The sequence below is a fragment of the Canis lupus genome, chromosome 29, assembly GCF_003254725.2.
Source record: "Canis lupus dingo isolate Sandy chromosome 29, ASM325472v2, whole genome shotgun sequence".
Lineage (NCBI taxonomy): Eukaryota > Metazoa > Chordata > Mammalia > Carnivora > Canidae > Canis > Canis lupus.
In genome coordinates, this window is record NC_064271.1 from 33,075,146 (window position 1) to 33,094,049 (window position 18,904).

At 34.5% G+C, this 18,904-nt stretch overlaps 1 protein-coding gene across 11 annotated transcripts in view; it reads right to left on the minus strand.

The window, feature by feature from the left end:
- The window catches only part of CNGB3 (cyclic nucleotide gated channel subunit beta 3), a 247,129-nt gene that overhangs the window by 99,282 nt on the left and 128,943 nt on the right, over nucleotides 1-18,904 (minus strand). Inside the window, exon 1 of one of the 11 annotated variants that reach the window (XM_049103876.1) lies at nucleotides 6,286-6,419. The exons of the other annotated variants lie outside the window; for them this stretch is intronic. The gene's annotated coding sequence lies outside the window, so the exon portion shown is untranslated. Of the gene's footprint in view, nucleotides 1-6,285; nucleotides 6,420-18,904 lie in introns of those variants that run through there. 11 annotated transcript variants of the gene reach the window in all.

Consider the following 18,904-nt stretch of genomic DNA (forward strand, 5'->3'; position numbering starts at 1 on the left):
ATTATAAACAGAAGAGGGACATTATTAGCTATATTTTTAGAAAATAATGAAGAAAAGAAAAGATAATTAGTTGTGGTGTGGAGGAAGTCTGACTTGAGGAAAGGAGAGAGTTGCATTAAAATATATGGATTAATGTAACCATGGAAATTTCAAGTTTGGTCAGTGAACTACACTGAAAAGTATTCTGCCAAAATTCATTTCTAACTGGAACCTCAGATTGTGATCTTTGAAAACAAGGTCTTTACAAAGTAACTAAATTAAGATGAAGTCATACTGGAGTTGGATGGGCCCTTAATCTAATGACTGATATCTTTACAGGAAGGCCAAGTGAAGGCAGGGAGGAGAACACAGGGGAACACCTTGTGACAACCAAGGCAGAGATTAAGGTGATGCATCCACAAGTTAAGAAACACCAAGGATTTCTGGCAACCAGCAGAAGCTAGGAGAAGGGTGTGGAACAGATTCTCTCAAAGGCTTTCTGAGGGACCAAACTTGCAGGCACCTTGATTTTGGGCTTTTAGCCTGTAGAACTATGAGGGGATAAGTTTCTGTTGTTGTAAGCCACTCAGTTTTTGGTAATTTGTTATGGAACAGCCCTACAAAGTTAGCAAAGTGGGTGACTGTGATGTCACATATGCAGCTCAGTTGGAGGCATAAGTTGTAAGATAACAATAAATATATTTAATTTGGCATTTGTGAATGAAGAATCAAGATCTTTTATTTTTTAAAAATATTTTATCCATTTATTTATTTGAGAGAGAGAGTGTGAGGGCAGGAGCAGAGGGAATGAGCAGCAGAGGGAGAGAGAGAAGGGAGCCCAAAGTGGGGCTTCATTCCATGCCCCCCAGGGGATCATGATCTGATCTGAAGGCAGACACTTAACTGGCTGAGCCACCCAGGCGCCCCAGAATTAAGATCTTTTAAAACACATTCTGTACAGCAGGCAGTTGAGAATTTGGGTCTGGAATTCAGCAGAGAACTGAGCTGGATGGAAATGTGGAACAAGGGGTCACCATTCCAGAGGCAATGGTAGGAATTATATAGTGGATCAGATTACTAGTAAGAGCCTGCATAGAACAAGAAAAGATTGGGAGGTCAGACCTTGCAACTTGCTGACATTTAAGGAGTAGCATAAGATAAGGAACTGAGAAGTAGCAATTAGAGAGGTAGATCTGAGAGAGAAAAATGTCACAAAAATCAGGGAAGCTAAGAGTTTGGAAAGGGAGGTCAATGGTGTCTCATGCTGCACATGAACTGCAAATTTTGTCATTTTTGTCTTCACAAGTATTTTGTAAAAGTGCACAGACTCTGCCTTTGTTCGTGAAGTGATTTTTTGGATTTCCATTCATTATCTCCTAAGTTCAGTTAAAAGTGGTATTTATTCCCTCTAGTTAAGTCTTGAATAAACTTTGGCTTTTGCAAACTTTACCAGATTCTTCTTACTGCTTAATTAAGAATTAAATTCAATTTTCAATTACTTAATTCTTTAAAAATTCCAATTGATCAAAGTTTTTAAAACCTGCTATTCATATCTTGTTGAATAACAGATAGAAATTGGACAAAGAATATTATATTCCAATTTGTGAAGAATTAGAGGGAGAGAGGAGTAGGTCTTTTTTCTTTTGTTGTATTTTCTTAATAATTAATGATAAATTCAGACAGTTCTCAAGAGTTACATATGAAGAAAAGAAACCGGCTTTGAATAAGTGGACATTTTTGTAGGAGTAAATTTGGGAATGAAAATACATGAAGTTAGTATAAATTCTGATTCCTACCAATGTATCTGGTGGTTCACCATAAAACCTACGCATTTTAAGCAAATTTGGGCTAGTAGAGTTATAATTCAACCAAGTCTCACTTGGCTCCCTTCTCATATTCACCTCTAAATGCTGTGAAGATTTTGAGTTGTTTATCATATTTCACTTGTGCATATGGTATTGTTTGTACACATCCTTTGTACATATGGAAATGTACATATGGATATTATGATGTACAATTTCCCAACCTAAGTTCTTTATCTGTCTAGAATACACTACAATGCATATTTGACCCCAAAGCTTATTTGTGAACCCTTGCTAGCAGTCGACTCTCTAGATCTTTTCTTCTGTTAATCTGTAAGTTCTCTGCTTTTCTCTGTGTCTCTCATGAATAAATAAATAAAATCTTAAAAAAATGTAAACAAAATAATCATAGTACTAATATGTTTCATGTCAATAAGCATGTTAAAATCTCCAAATATTTCAGGTATTTTTTGAAAGTAAAGTTAGTAACAACTATGTTTTCATCATTTTTTCCATATAGTAGCAGTCCGAAAGAGTCAAATGGTGTGCTCACAAAATGTTCCTGAAAATTGGTGTCTTGAGAAAGTCTGAAGGTGCATTTTTAATGTTTCATTCATTTATTTAATGGATATTTATTGTGCACTTAAATTGCTTCAGAAAAGATAATGTCCTATATGGACCATAGGGCATGTTATCTTATCATGTTATCTTATCTTTTATCTATGATAAAGATCATTTAAAACAAACATTTTTTTAAGTAATCTGTATACCCATTATGGGACTCAAACTCATGACCTTGAGATCAAGAGTCACACGCTCTACCAACTGAGCCAGCCAGGCACTCTGGCTTTAAAGATTGTTTAGTTACTAGTCATCTCTTTCATTTTACATATACCCTCAGATTTTATTCTTACTTAGTTTCTTCTGAATAAATTGCTGTTTTGTTCTTTTTTTAATTCAAAAACTGATTACCAGGATGTGTCAGTGAGATGGGATTTGGGCTGGAAAAGCAGAGCTGTGCCCCACATGAATAGCAAGAGGAGGAAGAAATGGGGGACTCTCTGCCCAGATAATAAGTTAGTGTTCTACTTCTTGGCAATGTGCTCTTTCCCACAATCACTGGAGAAAGAATATAGTATATGGAATGGAATCCACAGCAATGGTGGAGTGAGGTGAGGAGATAGAATAAGAGGGGGTTGGGTGGGAATGATTTTCTCTAGGTGCAGGCAGTAAAAAGTAAAAGTTTGGCTGCAGCCAATTTAATAAAAGCTATAAAAGACTGAAAGTTGGGTCACTTTATTATCACTATATGCTGATAATCCTGAACAATGTTGGTGATAAAATACATCTACTCCTAGGGTAGACCACTCCTATGGCTCCCTTTCTGTACACTACTGATCTACATAAGTTATGAGGAATTTCAAGTACAAAGATCATCACATAAGCCAAGAATTAGCAAACAATTGTGCAGAATCAATTTTATCAGAAGCACTAACAGATGGAAACAGAAAACTAATTGTAAACTGTTGTAAACAAACAGAAAAACTAATACCTGAGGAAATGAATAAAATAGACAATAACTAGAGATAGAGATAAGAGAAGTTATATGTTGGGGCCAGGCGGGAAGGGAAACTCCTCAAGATGGCAGATACGCCAAAATGGCTGAGGTTCCTGTCACCACCTCCACTTGGGACGACAGCTTGAGCAGACCCTTACACCTCTCCTTTGGACTTCCCCAACCGAACCCAATGCCCTTCAAACCCCAGAGGAGGAAGTCACCTTTGATTGGTCGAATTGCAATCCTTCCTTTGCATATGAGCCAACCAATAGGAAACCGTTCTGCCTTACAATGTTATGTAAACCCCCTATCACTTTGTCTTGGCGCGACTTCCCCGACTCACTCTCTTTCCCCCGTGAGTCATGGAACCTCGCAGGAGGGTGCCTGCAATAAAATCTGTTCTTGGACCCTTGCTTGCCTTGGCGGTCTCATTTCGGTCTAGTTACTAAAAAACTTAACATTATATATTTTATGTTAACTGGAATATGTTATTTTGAAAGAGAATCAATTAGAAACTTGGAGATAAAAAGTTTGATCACCACTCCCTCCCCCAAAAAACCCCAATAAAAACAAAGAAAAATACTATGGAAAAACCTTTTTCCACAACTGAAATATGCAAGTCTTCATATTGTAAAAGGTCACCAAATGCAAGCGAGATAAATAAAACACAAACTCATCATACCATTATAAGATCCAGTACACTAAAATTAAAGAGAAAAGTGTTAAGAGCTTCTAGAGGTGAAAAAAAAATCCCTATAAATAAAGAAGCATTAGATTGGCATCAGATTTCTCATTGGCACTACTGGATACTAGAAGCTAATAAAGCAGCATCTCAAATTTTTTTTTTTTTTTTTTTTTTTTTTTTAGCATCTCAAAATTTCTAAGGGAAAATGAGTTTTCCTTGAACTCCATGCTGCCAAACACTATACAAAATCAGCTTTCAGATTTATTCTGGGAGCCTTTACCTTCCAAGTATAGCTCTGCCTGGCTTTGCAACAGATTCAATTTTTGTGTCAGGTATTACATGGTGGCCTCTTCCTTTGACATTAGGAATATAATTTAAAAGGTAAAAGGTTTAAAAAGAGGAAGAAGATGAAGGAGTTGGAATTTTAGTTAGTAGAGAATGTAGAGCTCTGGCAAAATCTCTATTGAGAAATTCAATTTAGGCCTTGAGGCTAAAGTAGATTCTAAAATCTTTCCCTGAATCTAATATTGGGAACCAAATGCTAAGGGGAGTATGCTATTTCATAGGTCAGATTGTGAGTCTACTTACCCATCTTCTCATCTTGAGTGGAAATCTTCCCTAAGAAGTAATCCATACCCAGATGGATTTATTGCACAGAAGAGGAAAAAAAAAAAAAAAAAAAAAAAACCCAGAGAAAGGGTAAGGGACTGGTTTCTTGCCTGAGGGTCTGGTTTCTTGCCTTTAAGGCTTAGGAATCCCAATCACTACTAAAACATAGCAGATCAGTGTCTTGGGTTCTGACTAGATTAGCAATTTCTGCTTTGAGAAGATTGAGAATGAGACAGTAGATAGCAAGAAGCAGATGTGACAAGGGGGATGTGGAACTATTTCAACTCCCCCAAACAAATGTCAATTACCCTGAGGCAGACTTGTCATTGCCTTGGCAGCAGTGTATGTGGCTGTGGCCTGGAGACAGAAGCAGAATCTCATGATTCAGAGAAGAGATTGGTTTCTCTCAAAGGGATGCTACTGGAGATGTATGTGGAAAGCTCTTGGCAGGAAGGAGTTCCATTTGGATTAATTCAAAATTTAAATGTGAAGAGAGGCAATTTGTAGAAAGAGAGAAACCAAGACTGAGTTGATGAAGCAAAATTACAGGAGATCCTCAGAGAAAGCAGATATAGTAAGGAAATCAGACTAGGAAAGGGAGAAGTCAGAGTGCTTATCTCCAGCACATAGTTAGGTCACAGTTCTGCACAATGGGCACAAGACTGCAGAATAGAAGTCTACACTCTGATGGCCTCTTTGTAATTGTAGTTAGCTCTTAGAGCCCTAGAGCACCAGGCTCCCAGTCCCTGCCTATCTGGAAATTCAGGACGTTCAGGGTCTGACAGGGCAAAGTTCTTGGGTAGATTCCTCCTTAAGAGTGAGTAATAAATGGTTAGCAGGGATACAGTTCCTTGATTTGAAAATATTTGCACAGCTTCTTTTCTCTGAAAGCAGAGAGATACACCATTTATATCCCAGGTAGAGAATTAACAGTATCTAATAAATAATAATGGCAAATGAATATTCAGTTTTATGTTGACATAAAGGAGAAGACAGTGCATGTATTTAAGGGATACTTCAAGTGCTGAATTCATGGCTTCTTCTCTTCCTTCTTACTGCCAGGAAAAGACATCAAATTGATCTGAAGCACTAAAGAGCCAAACTAAATATGTTCAAGAAGGTGGCTAGGCATATGGATAAAATTTAAATAATTTTGACTTTTAAACTACTAAATGAAAGGATGGAGTGTCTATTAGAAGTAGGTTAGTAAAAAGCAAAATGAAATGACAAGTTGTTGGTAACTGCTGAAACTCAGTGAGAGAACAGTGCTAATAACTTGGCTCTACATTGGAACTTTCCTTAAGATCTAAGCAGACTATAATAGATTTCCTTCTCTGATAGTAATTATATTTTCATAAAGAAATTTGTACTGACTGGGACACTGCCATGGTTTTGATTGCTCTCAGTTATCTACTGCTGGGGACAGACCTGTAGGACATTCATGCCATCATTAAAAACACACCAACTGACTTTTGACAAAAGTGCAAGAGCACTTCAAAGGAGGAAGGATAAGCCCTTTTGACAAATGATTCTTGAGCAACTGGACATCTAAGGCAAAAAAGTGAATTTCAACCTAAATCTCAGACTTTATACAAAAATTAACTCAAAATGGATCATAAACTTAAGTATAAAACATAAAATTATAGGGGTACCTGGGTGGCTCAGTGGTTGAGTGTCTGCCTTTGGCTCAGGTCATGATCCCAGGGTTCTGGGATGGAGGCCTGCATCGGGCTCCCTGCAGGGAGCCTGCTTCTCCCTCTGCCTATGTTTCTGCCGCTCTCTTTGAGTCTGTCTCAAATAAATAAACAAAATCTTAAAAAAAAAAAAAAAGCAAAAACATAAAATTATAAAACTTTTTAGAAAAAGTAGAAGAAACTTTTCTGGATCTGGGGCTAGGCAAAGAGTTCTTAAATTTGACACCAAGAGCATAATCTACAGAAAGAAAAGTTGTAAAACTACACCAAATTAAAATTAAAAACTTTTGGGATCCCTGGGTGGCGCAGCGGTTTGGCGCCTGCCTTTGGCCCAGGGCGCGATCCTGGAGACCCGGGATTGAATCCCACGTCGGGCTCCCGGTGCATGGAGCCTGCTTCTCCCTCTGCCTGTGTCTCTGCCTCTCTCTCTCTGTGTGTGACTATCATAAATAAAAAAAAAAAAAAAAAAAAAAATTAAAAACTTTTGCTCTATGAAAAAATCCTATTAGGAGGATGAAAAGATAAGAAATACCATGGGAGAAAATATTTTCAAACAATATCTCCAAGAAAGATCTAGTACCTAGAATATATAAATAATACTAAAGCTTGACAGCAAAAAATAAAAATAATTTGGGGCACGTCAGTGACTCAGTTGGTTCAGCATCCCACTCTGGTTTTAGCTCAGGTCATGACCTCAGGGTCATAAGATTGATCCCCACATGGGTATCCACACTCAGTAGGGAGTCTGCTTGAAGAATCTCTCCCTCAGCCCTCCCCCACAACTCACATGCAGGTGTGTGTATGTGAGCTCTCTCTCCCTCTCTCTCTGTAAAATAAAAAATCTTAAAGAAAATAAAAATTTGATAATAAAGTGAGGAAAAGACATGAACCGTCATTTCATGGAAGAGGATATTCAAATGGCAAAAAGCACATGAAAAGATGTATAGTGTCATTGGCTATTAGGAAATGCTAATTAAAACAACAATGAAAAAAAAAATAAAACAACAATGAGATTATCTGCACACACAAGTCAGAATGGCTAAAATAAAAAATGGTGACCTCACCAAATGCTGACAAGGATATGGAGAAACTGGATCATACTTTGCGGGTTAGGATGTAAAATAGTACAATCACTCTGGAAAACAATTTGGCAGTTTCTTAGAAAAATAAACATGCAATTATATGATCCAATTATCATATGATATGTTGGACATTTATCCCAGAGAACTAAGAACTTGTGCTCACACAAAAACCTTTCCACAAATGTTCATAGCAGCTTTATTTGTAATAACCCAATACTGGAAACAACTCAGATGTCCTTCAATGACTGAATGGCTGAACTATGGTTCAGCCATATAATGGAATACTACTCAGAAACAAACAAAAAAGAATGAATTACTGATGCACACAACAACTTGAATGATCTCTAGGAAATTACACTGATTAAAAGTGAATAACTAAAGGTTAAATACTATCTATGATTCTACTTATATAATGTCCTTGAAATGACAAAATTATAGAGATGGAGAACACATTAGTGATTGTCAGGAGGAAGGGAGAGAATAGGATAGAGATAGGTATGAGATGCATGCGGTTATAAAAGGGCAAATCCTTTCCAGGAGAAATCCTTGATGGAATTGTTTTGTATCTTGACAGTGGAAGAAAGAATTTAAACACACAGTAACATTACATAAAACACACAAACCCACAGATGAATACAAGTAAAACTGGAGAAATCTGATTATCTCTGTTAATTTCCTGGTTGTAACATTGTACTATAGTCTTGTAAGATATTACCATTGATTATAGGGTATGTGGGAACTTTCTATATAATTTCTTACAACTGTATATTAATCCATGATTATTCTAAATTAAACAAAATCACTAATGTGAAAAAAAACATCATACCTGCTTAGTTAAGTTCAGCATACTTAGGTAGAAACATGGGAGTTCTATAATCTTGCTACTCAAGAGTGGTCTGCCGATCTATAGTATCAGCATCTCCTAAAAGTTTCTCAGAAACAATATATCAGGCCCTGCCCCAGAACTTTTAAAACAGAATCTTCATCTTGACAAGCTGTTTGGATCATCTGTATGTACATTAAGGTATGAGAAACATTGTTCCACAAATAGTAGTCTTGCAAGTTTAAATCTGTAAAATGTTGGTAGGAGCTGCACTTTTGCCTTGGCTTAAAAGTATCCTCTTTCTCTTCTTAAAGGAAGGTCAGAAAGTCCTCACTTTTCTTGAATGCTAATATCACACATGATTCTTACAAAACTCACTGAGGTAGAGTTTATTATATCTCTTTTCAGATTAACTGAGGCCCAACCTGTCTGATTGAGAAGTCATACATGAAAATAGGTGATAGAAGGTTATAAGCAAATTATGGCAAATCCATAGAAGAGAGAACTGGAAATAATTAGAACTCAATGTTTGTTGATCTTTAATAGGTGAGTATTTTGATTTTAAAAAACTGAACTAGTCTGACAGTGAACATCTTCTCTTAAAAAGTAGAGAACTTTTAAGGTACATGGAATGCAACTGCGTGAGAATCTGTTCATTTGGGTCCTACTCTAGCATACAAACTGGAAGGTGAATTTGTTAAAATTTAATGATAGTCACTTAAACTTAGTTTGCTTACATGCAAGGTAAAGCTAATATTTTGCGTAGGATAAAATTATGATAAAAGATGGAAGAACACTTGAATCTTCAAGAGGAAAATGTGGAAAACCAAGAACACCATATGGTACTGTAACATAAATTTTCAAGCCTATTCAGAGAGGCAGGCCACTCTCCTGATGAACATTATCATCAAATTTTACGGTCAAAATTACTTACCCTGTCTTGTGCAAATAATTTGTATAGTCTGTCACATACTGTATTACACTGAATATTCAATTCGAATAACCTAGTTTCTGAAGGGCATAACAGCACATAGCAGTAAAACTTACTCATAAATCATATGGGCATGGTTGAAGGAGCTCACTATTTGATCTATTTGTAGTCAGTACAGATTTTGAATGTGCATTACAGATTTTTATGTAAATCAGAGACATCAATAGTCATATAAATTTGCATTTGCTACTTGATTTCTGTTAGTGAATAAGATAGAATCATCCTATTGACTACAAGCAAACTGCAAAAGTAAAGTAAAAGACAGTATAGCTTAAAAATACTGCAGTCTATGGCTCTGTTCTTTTTAATTTGATATTTGAGAAGAGGTAATTGTTAGAAGAATTATGTATGTATCCTTTTGGAAACAAATTTATGTTTGGCTTTCTAGCAATAACCAGGACTCACGGTATCATGCAAATAATAAGTGACTGGGATTATTATGGTTCCTGCCATGCTACCTGGAATACTAGGTTCTTAAATTTGTTACTCAGGTGATACTTGTCGTAAAGCCTTTAAGTTAAGTATGGTGACATTGGAAACAAAAGAATATACCACCATACATGGAGATGGGTATATTTGTTAATCTCATGAACAGTGGATAGTCCTATGTACTTGTGTGTAGGGGAAATTCAAATTTTGTGGGGGCTGGAAACCTTTGTAATTTATAGGGCTCTTTTAAAGAAGAATAAAAATTATGAAATCTAATTTCAACACAGAGTCTTCAGTAAAGGTTTCTGAAACACAAGTTTTATCAGCTTCACAGTAAATTCACCTCTGTAGATGTCAGAGATGTGTCCAAAACAGCCAAATGTTTTAAAAGCCATTATCCTGAGGTACCACTTAATACCCAGTAGGGTGTATATAATAAAAATAGTGGAAAATAGGTGTTGGCAAGGTTGTGGAGAAATAGGAACCCTTATACCTTGTACATTATTGGGAATATAAGGTGGGTCAGGGTCTGTGGAAAACACTTTGGCAGGTCCTCAAAAAGTTAACCACAGAATTATTACATGATCTTACAATTTCACTCTTAGGTGTAAACCTCAAATAATGGAAAACAGGTATTTAAACAAGTACATGTACAAGCATGTATAATAATCATATTTATAATAGTGCAAAGATGGAAATAGCCAAACTGTCCATCAGTAGGTGAATGAATAAACAAATATAGTATATACATACAATAGAATATTATTCGGCCATAAAAAAGAAAGAAGTACTGATACATGCCACAACATGAATGAACCTTGAAAACATGCTAAGTGGAAGATGCCAGTCATAAAAAGTCACATATTATATGGTTCCATTTAGATGAAATATCCAGAATAGATGAATTTAGAGGGACTGAACACTGATCAACGGATACTAAAAGCTTAGGGGAGGAGTGAATGGCAAGAAACTATTAAGTGGGTAAAAGATTTTAAAGTGATAGAAATTTTTTGACTCTAGAGATAGCAGTTGAACAACATTGAGTGTGCTAGATGCTACTAAAATTGTTCTCTTTAAAATGGTTAATTTTATGTTATGTGAATGAATTTCACTTCAATCAATTTTTTAAAAAAATCCACCATCAACTCATTTATTCAACTAGTAACTAATTATTACTAATACTGTAACATTACAATATTACATTAAATGATAGTATATTAAATGCAAAGGAGAAGTGATCACGTGTTTATGGAGTACCGGTTATGAGATAGGTATTTGGGTATACTAAGGAGGTAAGTCACATTACTTCTTCTTAATAATTTATTATCAAAAATTTAAAAACCCTATGAATATTAACACATTTACAGAATTGGGTGATATTCACAATGAGTGATAAGGAAAGAATTGCCAGACAAGACTTCACAAAGCAAACAGGTTTGAGATTATTACAATAAGTATGTGGGTTTAAATAATGGAGGAAAGTATGGGACCAAGAGAGGGAGAAGGAACACGGGGATAGGAACGAGTTTGGTCTCATAGGAGTTAAAGAAAGGATCAGAAGAGGAATGTTTTGGTTGGTATTTAAATGTGAAGTTGGTTAGTTATAAAGAGGTCAGACAGTAGAATTGGTGGCCCAGCAGAAGGCAGGTGGGAGGGCATATTAGTGGAAAAATATTGTGAGCAAAGGTCAGAGATGGGAACTATCAAGTTATGTATTGAATATACTCCTGTATGGGTTCTTAACTCCAGGATCATGGGCTACCTAACAGTTCTTGTATTGTTTTCAGAAATTCCATGAACCCCTGAAATTGCATGGAATTTTTAAAATGTGCATATATATTTTTCTAGAGAAAATGTCTGGAATGTTTAGTGGATTTTCAAAGGGTAACACCTCAATTGTTAAGATATACCAAAGTTCACATATTGCTGGGAAAAAAGAGCTAGCAAATACTATTCTTTTTGCATCTTAGGAATTCTTGCTCTTCATAGACCCAGATGCTTAACCTTGGGTATGAAGTATAAGAAGAAATGTCTTATTTACAAATCAATTTTAGGGTAATTTTTATCTAAGAAAAAGCATGGTATCCTAACCAAACAGATCAATTCAACTAGAATATCAGTGATTCATATTTGTGGCTGAAAAGAAGGCAGTTTGTGGTATGCCTGGAAGGGGAGCAAGGTTTTGCTATCAGACACATACAAACAACTCTTCCCTCCCACTACTGTGAGAATTATGAGAGAGAGAGAGAGAGAGAGAGAGAGAGAGAGAGAGAGAGGTGGAAATATAGGCATTCCCGATGGCTTTAGAAGTAGTGAGAAGCAAAATGAAGTAATTTGATGAGAGCTGCACCCTGACCATTTCTAATGAATTAGAGTGGTCTAATAAGGTTTTTAGGGGTCATGTAGTGTAACACTTCGCACTAAGAAAGAAATCTACCTCATCCAGGAAGGATGGTCATTTGATCTCTCTTTGAACTTTAAGTATAGTGATTGTTGTCATTGCAAGCAGCCCATTTCATATATGAGTAGCTTTCATTACTGGGAAGATTTAAGTAAAAATTGTACAGACTTTATTATTATTTTTCCAAATGACTTTACCTTTCAGAGCAGTTTTAGATTTAGAAGCAAACTGAACAGAAAGTACAGAGAGCTTCTCTGATATATCTACACCCACTCCACCCCACAGCTTCCTCTAATAGTGTGCATTAGCATTAGTGTGGTATATTTGTTACAACTGATGAATGAAAAGTGATTCATTATTATTAACTAAAGTCCACAGTTTAGTTTAGGATTTACTTTTTGTGTTATACAGATTTGTAGGTTTTGACAAATGTATAACAATATGAATTCACCATTACAATATCATACAGAATAGTTTCATTGTCCTAAAATTCCATGTTTCACCCATTCATCCCTTCTTCCCTCCCCTGAATGCTTGGCAACCTATGGTCTTCTTAAGGTCCCTATAGTTTGCCTTCTAGAATGTCATATAGTTAGAATTATACAGTGTGTAGTGTTTTCAGCCTGGCTTCTTAAACTTAGGAATATGAATTAAAGTTTCCTTTGGGCCTTTTTGTGGCTTGATATCTTTCCTTTTATCACTGAATAATATTCCATTCTGTAGACATACACAGTTTATTTATCCATTCACCTGTTGAGAGACATCTTAGTTGCTTTCAACTTTTGGCAATTATGAATAAAACCACCATAAATATCTGTGTGCAGGGTTTTTGTGGACATAAGTTTTCAATTTATTTGAGTGTTTAGGAGTGTGCTTGTTGGGTCGTATGGTCAGATTATGCTTAGCTTTGTAAGAAACTCCTATATAGTGTTCTACAGCGTCTGTACCATTCTGCATTTCCACCAGCAGTGATTGAGAATTCCCATTGCTCTACATCCTTGAATGCATTGGTATTGCCATTCAATAGATGTGTAGTGGCATCTCTCTGTTTTAATTTGCAGTTCTCCATGACAGATGATGTCAAGCGTATGCTTACTTTCCACCTGTATATTTTCTTTAGTGAGGTGTCTGCTCAGATCTTTTATCTTTTTTGTGGTTTTGGATAATGGGGTTGTTTGCTTTTTCATTGTTGAGTTTTAGGAATTCTTTGTATGTTTTGGTTAATAATTCTTTATCAGATTTGTGTTTGGAAATATTTTCTTCCAATTTGTGGCTTGTCTTTTCATTCTCTTAACTGGGAAACTTTTATTATGAACTAAAATAAGGCAAATTTCATACATTGATCTTAAGTTTGTTTTTTGAAACTACACAAGACAAATATAATCCATCTTCCATAAAGTGGACTAATGTATCTGAAGACAATCATCATTTCCTTCCCATCATGAGTCTTATTTTGCTAGGATAGCATGTTATTGAGGATGTTTTCATGTGGCATGATATTGAGACTCCTTCATCATCACTGTGGGTGCCTTTCTCTGGAAGCATTCTATTTTGTCAGAATTCCTTTTAAGAAGTGATGCCAAGAAGCAAACGATACTGTAGGTAAGTTTTAATTAACACAAATAAGAGTGGTACTATGCATTGTTATTATGTTATTGTTATTATTTTTGTTTTAAAAATACTGGGCTCATATTTAGTCATTCTCTTTGACTGAGTCTCCCAGCAATTTCTATGTGGCTCTCTCTCAGCTATATTCAAGTGATTTAATACTTTAAATTTTTATTTGGAACTCTATATCTCTTTCTGGTATATTAAAATATATTTGAATCACACTTCATGATTTTAAAAGAGTTTTCACCATTTTTTGGTTATTGAAGAATAGTTGACATACAATGTTATATTAGTTTTAGGTGTACAACATAGTGATTCAATAATTCTGTACATTACTCAGTGCTCACCAAAATAAATGTAGTCACCATTTAATGTTATTATAATATTATTGACTCTATTCCCTATGCTGTATTTTTCTCAACCCATTTGATTCTTATAACCCCATGAATAAGGCTGCTCATATAATTATTCTCCTTTTTCAGTGAGGACACTGTGATTCTAGCAAAATAAGAGCTTTGTCCAGGTCTAAAAAACAGTAAGTGGAAGAATAAAGAATAGAATCAAGTTCTTTTAGTGCCATTTGTTAGTGCCATTAATCTATTATTCCAATCTACTATTCTTTTTACCCTATCACAAGTGTATCAGCTTTCCTGTATTATTTTATTTTATTCATAGATTTGGGGCTTTATCATCTATGGCTTTATCTTAGTCACCAAAAAAAAAAAAAAAAAAAAAAAAAAGTTGAGACTGTCAAAATCTTCTCTAAAATGAAGTTAACTGTACTTGTTTACTAGCGACCTCTATTTGCTATCCAGAGACAACCATTTCATTTTCTAAGTGCTCAAAAATCATGTTTAACAATACATTCTAGAGTTCTGCCAGGAATTCATATTTAACTGTGTGTTCTACAGTTTCCAGATTCTAAATCATACTCCTCTTTGAAAATTAATACATTTTTTCATATTAGAAATTATAACAGAATTTAAAAATAATTTTCATTATTATCTTATATTGGTGTAATTATTACTAATTTAATTAATTGGCTCTTATTTTACAAATAAAAATAGAATTAAGACTACGGAATGTCAAAATACCATGTATGAGTACCGTTTTTGATGGACTATTTTATTAATCCTTCTGATACTTGTTGAATATTATATATGATGCTGACCCAGGACAAATAATGTCCTCTACAACAATCAATACAAGGAAGAACTACTGAAAGCTTTCAAGTCTTTCATTGTTTGAAAACTGCTGTGAGTTTGGATAAAAGTTTAATTTTCCATATTTTCAAATCTCATCTTGTTAAATCTCTTTTGCTAAATTTGTACAGTTGCTTTCTTATTTTTGTTTTTTTGTACAATGCTCATGACCTTCTTCCTTCCCTCCCTCCTTCTTTCCTTTCTCCCTTTTTCACTCTATCCCTTCCTTCCTTCTTCCCTTCCTCTTTCAATCCAAATAAAGCCAAAAATAAAATAGTAAGACATTCACAAATTTTTTAACATGTTAAATTTCTTGCTTTTGTAATACAAAATACACTTAATTGTTATAATTTTTTATTTCATCTTCAAAAAAGGAGGCCTAAGCATTTCTATAACTAATTACTACAGAATAAGACAATATTCTATGAGAAGCAATATATATGTATATAAACGTCTGAAATTCTTTGTGCTAAAAATTTTGTCAGTAATTAACTTAGCTCTGTCTAGGACATTTATATAACATCTTGGAAATTATTAAAGTATATTTTTTGCCATTTTTAAACACATATACTCAGCACCACTTAACTGACCATATTGGAAATTTACCACTAGGGAATTTCCTTAAATAAATATTTTCAGCTAGTTGTATTTAAAAAGTAGTTGTAGTAAAAATTCTGGTAATTTTTCTTAGTGTAAGACATATCTTTAGTGCTATTTTCTATTTATAAAAAAAAATCTCTCAGTTACAATTAACAAGATTAAACTGCTTAAATTCTAATATTTTTCTCTCCCCACTTTTTTTAAAATTTAGATTTATTTATTTATTTATTTATTTATTTATTTATTTATTTATTTATTTATTTTAGACAGACAGAGAGAGAGAGAGAGAGAGAGAGACAGGAAGAGAGAGAAGCAGAATCCATGCAGGGAGCCCGACACCGGACTCGATCCCGGGACTCTAGGATCCAGGATCGCGCCCTGGGCCAAAGGCAGGCGCTAAACCACTGAGCCACCCAGGGATCTCCGCTGAGCCACTCAGGGATTCCCCTCTCTCCCCACTTTCAATACCTTTAGGTTATGACACGAATCAAAACCAGTAGAGCCTCAAAGTAGATAGACCGGTATACTAAAAGTGAAGGAGTGTTTCCTAATCTGGATTATTGATTGGCTTCTGGATAATTGTCATATTCAATGTAATTTAAGATATAAAAAAATATTGCAAATATTGAATCTTAGACTCTACTAATATCCCTGCCTCCTCAGCCTGGAAAGAATGCTTCATTTTTTTCTACTTTGATAATCTATGAAAATGAACTTTTTTCCTATTTTACCATCTATGGGCTAATAATTATCTAAATTCAAATTTATGCATAGAGTATCTATCCCTCTTTTCTTTTAGATTCAGATGTTCACTGGCTATAGAAAACTCTCTGGCAAGCAGAAGAAAACAGAGTACAGACTGGAACTTCAAATTTTTGAGTCTAAAATGGCAAAATAGTCAACATTGGTAATATAATAGAATTCATCAAGAATAATCCATAATTTTTATGAATTGGGGTGCAGAAGGTAAGCTTTGAAGAACATCTCAAAAGTGTTTTAATTCTACTGAAACAGGAATCCTCTGTACATTGTATCCATTTAGATACTTATCCAGTCTTTCAGGATGGATCCTTTGTTGACTTCTTGAGGTAATTTAAAATAGCTCTCTTGCTAGACAATCACTATCATGCCATTTCATGGTAGATTTTTTTTTTTAATTGCTCAATAGATAATCAGTCGGAAATGGTCATTCCTCTGCAGTATTTTTTGTACTCTTATGTATTTTAAAGTTAAAGATCTTAAATTATTTTTTAATTATTAAAAATAACCACCTAGTCATTATTGAAGACAGGAAACACAGAAAACACAGGAAACACAGAAAAATGAATAAAGAAAACAGGAGTTTTAGGTGTACTAGTCAAAGAATATCATTAGCATTTTGGTGTATTCTTTAAGTTTTTGTTCCATATACAGGTTGAAAACATTTGAGATTAGGTGATATGTATGAACCTCTATTCTTTTTATTATTAATAATACAAGATTTTTGTAAAATTAGAATTTCCTTGTAAATATTTTAATGGTTACATAATAACCACATTTAATGTATATACTGTAAAATGCTTTCTAATCTTTTTTGATATCATGGCACACTAGAAAATGAGTATTTTTAAGGCACTTGAGAACAGATGAAGCTTGAGCCCAGTGGCAACTGTCCTGAGGGTCTGGCCATATAGACAGACTCTGTTGTTATCTTTGAGGGCTGAGAAGATCACTGATTCTATAATCCCATCTGCAGTGTGACAGAACCCACCAGTGGTGCAGTTTGTAAGGCTCCCCTGTTTTGTTCTATCATTTAAGATGCTTATACATTTTGTATCATTACAGATAATCTTGCAATATCATCTTTGAACATGAAGTTTTTTACACATTTAAGAATATTTCCTTAAAATAAATTCTCAAAAATGGGTAGCACTGAATATTTTGGGATATGACTACTTCTAAGAATTCTGATACATGTTGTTTTTCTAAAGGTGAGTTCACAAACATTTGAGAATATCTATTTTACCGTCTCTTTTCTATACTAGAAATTCGCTTAACAACATTTTGCTAATTTGGTAGGCAAATTTGTAATTTTAATTAGCAGGTTTTGGTTACCCTGCAGGTAAACTTACATTTACCTGTAAGTCACTCTTTTCACTTTCTAATTGCTGGTTTTGAGGTTATATTCTTTTTCTTATCTCTTTGTAGGAATTTCATATGTTATATATATATATATATATCTCCAAACATTTTTCTCTATTTAATATAGAGAGAAATTTTAATTTTGGTTTAGGTGAATTAGCACATTTTTCTTCATTTTCCAGCTTAGATAGTTCTCCATATATTTGATAAAGATTAGCTTTAGTTTTTGAAAATTAATTTTGTTTGAAGTTTCATTTGCCTGAAATCTATTTGTCTCTTTGGCCTGATAGGAGGATCTCAACATACTCCCTGTCAAATACCTCACCACGTAACACATTTCTTTGAATAATCTTCATTTTCCTTTACTATTTTATTCTTTGTCTATTAATCAGATTCCTATTTCAAACAAGGCTAATTAGTCTGTCATATATATCCAAATATTTATAATAACATATAATTCTATTCATAGTTTTGTTACAGGGATCCTTTCCAACTTGCATTTACAGGCATGGTCAGAATGGAAAACGTGTGTATTGTATTGGAAAAGAGAGATGGGGATGGGCTGAGAAGGAGAAGAAAATAAGAGTTTTCTGGTTATTTATTTTTCCATAATAGTAATTAAATGAGTGTACACAACTGAATTTCTTTTCTGGTCATTTCTTCTACCCCTTGGTCATTGTTTTCCTTTGATCTCTTTTCAGCTTTACAATTATTCCAATAATGTATGCTGCTGCATTACATCTAGTAGGAGGGCACTAGAGGGCAGTGTAAGCGCATGTTTATGGCTACAAAACTTGACATGCTCAAAGGCAGTTCTGAATCCTGTTCAAGCTTTGTTGTGACTGACTACTGCTGTGCCTCTTTTTCTTAACTTAATCCATGCTTTGGTTCAGCAGTCTATTGCACGGTAGGAGCCATTGCTGAGCAGACTATTGCATACTGCCAGGGAGCTTGTACAACCAAGTAAAGCCTTGTTTTGGTCTTACCCTATGAACTTGTTCATTCATTCATTCATTCATTCATTCATACTTTTCAACAAAGAGTGAGTTGAAAAATATATCTGAGTGTTGAAATTATGAATGATTTTTACTTTCCTTTTATGCCATTTGTTCAGATTTGTCACAGTGAATGGGTGTAAAATATACTATGAAAAAATGCTATAAAAATACTGTTTCTTATTGTTTCTAGTAGTTAAAACTTATTGCAAATTATTAAAGGATTGTGTTTATGATAGGGACAGAAGGGGAGGAAAATCCATTAGACTATTTTTTTATATTGTTAGCAAGGGATGCTGAAAACTTAGCTATAAGGCATTGA